The sequence below is a fragment of the Chelonia mydas genome, chromosome 9 (genome assembly GCF_015237465.2).
Source record: "Chelonia mydas isolate rCheMyd1 chromosome 9, rCheMyd1.pri.v2, whole genome shotgun sequence".
In the NCBI taxonomy this organism is placed as follows: domain Eukaryota; kingdom Metazoa; phylum Chordata; order Testudines; family Cheloniidae; genus Chelonia; species Chelonia mydas.
The window spans coordinates 6332400-6340238 of record NC_057855.1 but is presented as its reverse complement, the minus strand read 5'-3'; the positions used below and the strand labels follow the sequence as shown (position 1 = coordinate 6340238).

General features: G+C 55.5%; 1 long non-coding RNA gene across 1 annotated transcript; it reads left to right on the top strand.

The window, feature by feature from the left end:
* The first annotated feature begins 397 nt into the window (after positions 1–397).
* On the top strand, positions 398–5857 carry LOC122461726. The gene is made up of 3 exons (XR_006283850.1): positions 398–472; positions 1658–1722; positions 5744–5857. It is a non-coding gene; the product is annotated as an uncharacterized LOC122461726 (long non-coding RNA).
* The last annotated feature ends 1982 nt before the right edge of the window (positions 5858–7839 follow it).

Sequence of the window (7839 nt, the reverse complement as noted above, 5' to 3'; positions counted from 1 at the left end):
GAGAGTGAGGGAACTGACGATGTTGTTATTATGGTGGGAGGCACCAGGTGGCGCTGTTACACGTAGTTTTACAAGTTGTTTCTTTGGGGAGTGCGAGCAGGGTTCACTGTTCAGTCTTTGAAGAAATGCTGCAGCTTTGCAGAGCCAGTTACGGTGGGGGGAGCAGTGGCAAGCAGCGTGGGAGTTTGCTCTCTGCCTTACTCTCTCTGACTAGTCGACGCTTGAGGCACAGTCACTCTCTGGGACTGGGGCACTGGTGTTTTGGCTGAGGTTCCTGACAGAGGGTTTTGCCCGGGTGCTCTTTGTGACCACCTCTGTTCCAGGACTGCGGTCTAGAATGTAAACAAACAAGCTGCACTAAGAGTATCCCCAGTGCCACGGATTTCTCCTCCAATAGGAAGCTGACCTGCCAGGTCCCAGCATCAGCTCCCGCTCAGCAGAGGGACAACAGTAGGATCATGCAGCTGCATAGGTTAGTTACATGCACAACTTGATGGCTCAAGGCCTGGATTGCTACAGAGGAAGCTTGCTGTATTGCTGCCCGTGCCTGCTCTGTGGGTGCCTAGAAGGCTGTAGGCTCCAGAGCTGTTGATCTCGTACCTTTCCCCAGCATGGAGTGCACTAAAACAGCAGCCCACAGATACGCGGGAAGATTCTCTCTTATAGGAATTGCCAGAGTGGGTCAGATCCAAGGTGCAGACGCCCAGTGTCCTGTCTCTGACAATGGCCAGTGCCAGATGCTTCATAGTAGCAGATGTGGGGTAATCTGCCCCCAACATAGGTCTTAGCCTGAAATCTAACACAGCTTGGCTTAAGCCCTGAAGCACAAGGTTTCATATTCCTTCCAAAATGTAGTTATCGTTAGTATAACACGGGATATTTTTCATATCCATATAAAAGTCCAATCCCATTTTTGAATCCCAAGGAGTTTTTGGCCTAACTGACTTCATGTGGCGGGGAGTTCCACAGGCTAATTACACATTGGGTGAAAAAACATTTCCTTTTGTCAGTTTTGAATTTCCAACCTTTGTGTTTCATTGACTGGTACCTGTTTCCTGTGCTGGGAGCCAGGGAGAAAAGAAACTCCCGGTCTCTCTTCTCTACCCTGGTCATTATTTCACACACTTTTATCAAGTCCCCTTTTATCCGTCTCCTCTCTAAGGGAACAATCCCAATCTTATCAGTCTCTCTTCTTTCTCTCATCCGCACCAGCTTGACAGCAGTGTAATCACTCTGGCTGTGACAGAGTTACTTCTGCACCAGCGTGAGAGGGAATCGGGCCCAGGCAGTGTAACCAAAGGAAAAGGGGGTTGGAAATAAATTGTGTTTGCTGGGGGAGATTCTAAATACAGCGCTGCAGAGTTGTGTTCGGAACGACAGCCCTCTGGAGAGCTTTGCTATGTTAGGGAAGAATTGCAGCCTGCACCAACAGAGAGCAGGCTAGCAGAAATGATCATTGCTAGGAGCCTTAGGGGAAAAGCAGAAAAGTATGGACTTGTGCCAAAAGAGGAAGCTCATCCACTGTTAAATAGCAGTGAGCGGGGATGTTGATTACAGAAAAGTGGCTAAAGTGCAGTAATGTAATTCCAAAGGGGAGAGCAGAGTGTGTGATTCGGGGGGTAGCTTAACAACTGCTCTTTTATTGCTTTGACATTAGGCAGAAGGAAGGCATGTGTGAAATCAAGACTCTGGTAGTGCTGGCTAGAGGCGGGTCCAGTCCAGGTGGGTACAATGCATGCTGCTTCACCAGAACCCCAGCACACTTCCGTCCTGACACACAGCATCCCCTGCTATCCCAGCCCCAGGCTCCCCCCTACCTCGGCTCTGCCGATGCCACTCAATCCCAACCCACAGCCCCCTGCTATCCCAGCCCCGGGCTCCCCTCCACCCTGGCTCTACCGATGCCCCTCAATCCCCTGCTAACCCCCTCCTAACCCACCCTGGGCTGCCTCATCTCCACCTACCCCACAGCCCTCTGCTATCCCAACCCTGGGCTGCCCCATCTTCACCTACCCTATAGCCCCCTGCTATCCCAACCCTGGGTTCCCCCATCTCCACCTACCCTATAGCCCCCTGCTATCCCAACCCTGGGTTCCCCCATCTCCACCTACCCTATAGCCCCCTGCTATCCCAATCCTGGGTTCCCCCATCTCCACCTACCCTATAGCCCCCTGCTATCCCAACCCTTGACTCCTTCATCTCCAGGGAGATAAATTGTTCTCGTTAACCTCTGAGGATAGGACAAGAAGCAATGGGCTTAAATTGCAGCAAGGGTGATTTAGGTCGGACGTTAGGAAACACTTCCTAACTATCAGGGTGTTTAAGCCCTGGAATAAATTGCCTAGGGAGGTTGTGGAATCTCCATCATTGGGGATTTTTAAGAGCAGGTTAAACAAACCCCTGTCAGGGATGGTCTAGATAATACATAGTCCTGCCCTGAGTGCAGAGACTGGACTAGGTGACCTCTCGAGGTCCGTTCCAGTCCTACGATTCTATGATTCTGTGACTGACTGGCTCAGCCAGACCGCTGCAGGCTAATGGTACATGAGGCTGGGGATTGCAGCACGCCAAAGGAAGTGGGGCGTAAACTGAGAGAGCTTTACCAAAAGATGTTCACAAATTGAGCTCCCGGCGAGGGATCCCTGAGCATTGGAGCCGGCGTGACCTGACGTGGCCTGAGGGACAGAGCCAGACACCACAGGCCCGTTAGATTTGCCACGGCTGCGGGCAGAGTATCGGGAAGCGTTCGAAGGGATCCTGTGGGAAAGGAGCGTGCAGCGCTCAGACGAAGCTCTCTGAGTGCTACGAGGGGATGGCGGGCTGAGGGGCATGGAGTGGGGAGATGGAGGGCAGGAGGAACTCCGAGGGCAGGCATGGAGTCAGACGGGATCTCACACAGAAGCTGGCATCCCATTCACGCCTCCATGCAGCTGGGAGATGGCACCTCGGGGGAAGCGGGGGGGGAGTTTACGACTCTAGCCCAACCTCCCGGACACCCCAGGTCACCAACCACTCCCTTCCCGCCGCACCTGCAGCCTAACCGCAACAGCCGAAGTGTTGCCGCCCCCAGGAGACTCGCATTTCACCATGGGCAGAGATAGGAGGGGCCGAGGTGCGCCGGTGCCCAGGCCCCTGCACTAGCAGGGAAGGATGACGTGAGATAGACCCAGCTAATCCCGGCAAGTGTCCCGCACCTACACGCTGCTGAGACAGGCGGAAACCAAACCAAACCCCAGACTGATGGGAGCCCTTCCACTGATGTCATGGCCTACGTATGACGCACCCGTCCCCAGGGTGCGTGAGCACCACTCCTCCGGAGCCAGGCTGTGCTGCTGCCCGCGGTACGACATGCAGAGCAAAGGCGCGAGGGCGCGGGACTCAATGGGCAGAAGAGCTGCTCATCCAGCTCTCTCCACTCCCACGTAACGAGCCACAGATGGGTGGGGGTCCTCCCCCGCTCAGCACCGGGAAGGCAGTGCCCGTGTTCCCCCTGTGCCCGTGTTAGCCAGCACCTCTGCCCCCGCCCCCCACACGCACACACACAGGGCAGACCTGAGAGCCCATCGTTAGCAGCGAGGGCAGCAGGGCCGATAGCGTTTGATGCGGGGCACTCTGACAGCTCTTGGCATCCGCTCTTCACCCCTGCCTCCGTCCGGGTGCCGAGCGGAGGGGGACGCAGACATCTGCAGCTCGTTACCTGGAAGCAGGAAGAGCTACATTATCCACCCCGCTGCCCTTTCTTCCACGCACCCTTGCTCCTTTGACCTGCTCTTCATGCCGCTCCCTTGCTCAGCCGTGCCTGCCTGGAAGGAAGACGGCCCGGCCCCTGACATAACGATATAGGTAGCTCCGTGGTAGTCAATAGAGCGCTGCTGATTCACACCAGCTGGGACCACACCTGGAGGCTCAGATCCTGCCCCCACTGAACTTCAGGGAGGTATCCGTTGAATTCGCTGGCCACAGGATCAGACCCACGATAGCCACGCTATGGTTAGCAAACATGTCCCAGGCTGTGTCTTCTCTGCAGTAGTAACTGCGTATGTATTCAGCGGGGACCTGTGGCCGTGGGCCAACATGGTTTCTTGTTGCCAGTGTGGACAGAAAACCATGTCAGGCCGCAGCACTTGAGGCATGTCTCCGCCTGACTCGGGGAAGTCGGTTACGGCCTGTTTGCTCTCTGGCCTGATGGTATCAGGGTTGAGGTCTGTAGCGCTGACGGACCTTCACCGTGTTCCAAAGCCCTGAGCAGCCCAGCTATGGTCCCATCAACACAACCAATCAGAATGGGGTTGTCTCTGGATCCGAGCCAGCCACGCTGTGAGTGGGTCGCCTTTTTTGGTTGCAACTATAGTGTAGATGGGACCTCCTTATATTCCATCCCAGCGTAAAGGGGCCCTAACTGGGCAGAGGTTCAGACTCCATGTCCCGTCATTCCTTGGCCCCTTGCTGCAGTTGCCAGAGAAGCTGCTGGCTGACGCCAGTTATGGTTGAGTATTTTTTGTGCCGGGGTGGACGCCTTCTGTAGAGAACAGTGAGACCCAGCAAGCTTGTTCCACGCTTGTTCCACCGCACAACAGCTGTCAGGTGAGAACAACTGTCAATCACGGGCAACTTGGCCTGGACCCGGACCCGTGGCGGAGGGGACTCACGTGTGTGACATGACAAAAAGCAGTGCTAGGGTCTCTCTCCCAGGCTTTTCCCACATGGGGGGCTGGGGTCTCTAGTGACCATTGCATGGTGGGTGGGAGTATCTGATCTCCTTGTGCCCCTTTCCTAGCTGCACTGGGCCCAGGGAATCTCCAGAGCCTATCCTCCCCACAGCCCCCCAGGCTGCTTCTTTGCCCAGGAGTTGCTGGTGAATTCGCTTGAGGGATACGGACCTGGGGAAGAGAAGCTTCAGCTCCTTCTGCCTTTCCCGTCTGGGCTGTGGAGTGCGATCGTTCTGCCAGATGCTGATCTGATGCTTCTTGCTCAGCGTGCCAGTGGTTAGCTGCAATACCCATCCTCTGCACGCTGAGTCCTAGGAGCTGCACTCAGACCTCGGCGAGGGCCGGTGGTGCTGGCTGTGCCCAGCTCTGGAGTCAGGAAGGACTCAGATCCCTTCCCTGCTTATATCAGCTGTGTCCTGCTCAGCATAAACAATAGCATGAGTCTCCATCTCCTCGCCTTCCCTCCTCTCCACCCCCACCTTTCCTTTCTCCCGCTTGTGCGCCTGATCCAAAGCTCAGTGGAGCCAATGGCAGCTTTCGAGTGACTTCAGATCAGGCCCTAAGTCTAGGTCCCACCTCTCTCTAGACCGCCTGGAGTGTGCACAAGACGCTGCCCTGGGCGTGTGAGGGGCCCTGCTGGAGGGGGTCTCAGTCAAGCAGGGAGGAGTTTCTGGGGGTGGGGATCCTTAAGGGTGGAGGGGAGTCAGAGAGAAGGGCTGCACCGGTAACAGTATCAGAACCACATCCAAACATTTGTGTTGCTGTTCAACTCCGGAGAGTCCAACCTGCCAGTGCAAGAAGCAGCGGAAAGGGTGAGATTCTCCTTCACTCCCACATGTTGTCTCCTGCTCCTTGTTTCTAGCTAGTACTGCTGTAGTGCCCCTGTCAGGATCAGGGGCCCTGGGTGCTGGGTGCCGGGTGCTGCACAAAGATAGGAGTAGACACTGTCCCTGCCCCAAAGAGCTCATACTCTGATGGAGGGCTCCTTTCCTATCTTTTGTGACAATAATGGTATTTTATTTATATGACACTAGTATTTAAAGACGCCAGCTGAGATCTCCATTGTGCGAGGTGTTGCACAAACACACAGCAAGAGACACTCCCTGCCTTCAAGAGCTCACAGTTAAAGCATGATGGAAGGACCCCGGGACTGAACCCAGGTCTGCTGAGCCTAGGACAGCCAATAGTCCCACAGAGCCATTGGCAGGCCATCAGAGATGCAGCCAGGGAACATTATGGAGAGTAAGCACTGCAGGATGTCCCGCTCAAGAGACCCAGAGTGACGGCACTTTGTGGCCCTCTGATTGGCCAAGCACCCTATTTAAGCCCAGGGGTTGGACGTTGTCTGGGCAGCCACACAGACTTTGGCCTGTTGCAGTGTCAGACTTTTGGGCTCTGGCTTATAGAACCTGGCTCTTGCGATTCCTCCAACTCCTGCCTATTGACTCCTGTCCCTGGTGGGTAGACCTCAGCCCAGCTATGACCAGTTGGCCAGACCGCCTATGCCCTGGTCCCTGGCACATCTGCTGAATGCAGCGTCTTGCTGACATCTCCTGGCAGGTTCATTCCAACCCACGGGAGTTCCCATCACGTCTGCATTCCTCTTCTGTTCAGCGGCATGATTCTTCAGTGCAGGTCAGCTGGCCAAAGGCAAGAGGGACAAAAGCCCCACCATGTTAGGCCCATGGGACAACACAGGGTGTTGCAAGCTGCTGGGGATTGGAGACAGGCTGGTTACAGAGGTGACATGAGTGATGTGCACTGCGTGTGGCTAATTAGTGTGTATTATTTGCTGAGGGCACAACTCCCTGCCCCAAAGAGCCTGCAGTTGCAGAGGTGGGCACTGTCAGGGTGGGATTTGCTGGCAGATGGGGGGATATGGTTTGGGCTCTGACTGGTAGGCATTGGGCTGACCTGGGTGAAGATGAGACAGGACTAAGTTAGGTGCTCCCAAAATTGGAACTAGGGCCTCCCTGAAATACTTCCCACCACAGCTGGCGAGACACACGAAGTTCCCTGGATAAAATCTTCTCCCTCAAAGGAGGAGCCATAAACTAGGCGCACTCTGCCTCACATCCACCCTGAAAAACATCAATTCTGCACTGATCCCCCAAGAGACTCATCAGTTCCATACTGTCCTTCCCTCCACCCCATCAATTCCATACTGGGCGTGGGCGTCCTCAGAGGGGAATGGTCTCCCAGCCCTCCGCAGGGCTGCCACATGAGACCTCGCTCGGGGAAGCGCAGGAGGTGGAGTCAACCAGGGCAGAACAGAGCTGGGGGCAAGGCTGGGGGCTGGGGCTGGAGCGGGGCTGGGTGGCATTCCTGTCCTGCCCCCCGTGTGGGCTGGATGTGTGTGGGGGCGGGGACCAAGGCAGGTCTGGGGCCGGGAACAGAGCTGGGGCCAAGGCTGGGGGCAAAGCCGGGGCCAGGGCTGGAACTGGGCTGGGTGGCACTTCTGCCCCATCCCCTGCGTGGGCTGGCTCAGGCCCAGCCGCGCACCCTTAGAGGGGCGCACCCCACAGTTTGGGGACCTCTGATCTGGTGTAAAGTGCTGGCTCAACAGCTCTGGAAAGTGATGGCCTCTATCCACAGCACAAACCTGAATGGCAACTCTCCCAGCCCTCAACCAGGGTTAGGCTGGGAGAGCCGCAGCTCCCACTGCCAGCTGAGACGTTGCCTGTCAGGCTGGCCAAGGAGAGTTACAGCTCTCCAGGAAAAGGAGGGAAGTCGGACATGATCAAAAACAAGCAGTAAAAATTAAACCTCAAATAGGGGCAGTAAAGGATGTTCTGGTACCCTGGTGATGAGCGTGTGATAGAGAGAGATGGGCCTGTATGGGGCTGGGTGGCTGGCCAGGTGGATCTATATGGTGAAGGATATATAGGTCTATATGGGGATGGATGGATAGAGGGGCTATATGGGGCTGGATGGATAGATAGATGCAAGCCATTTTTAGTATGCTTTGCAGGTCACATATAAATAACATAGGCCCAGACTTCCGAAGCAGTCCTTTATGTGCCTATGTCCCATCCTACCACCTGAGGTCAGAGGCATCGGATCCGCTATCTATTGTGCAGCATAATCCCATAGGGATGGGAGGTAGGGCCTTCTACATTGTGGGTCCGTG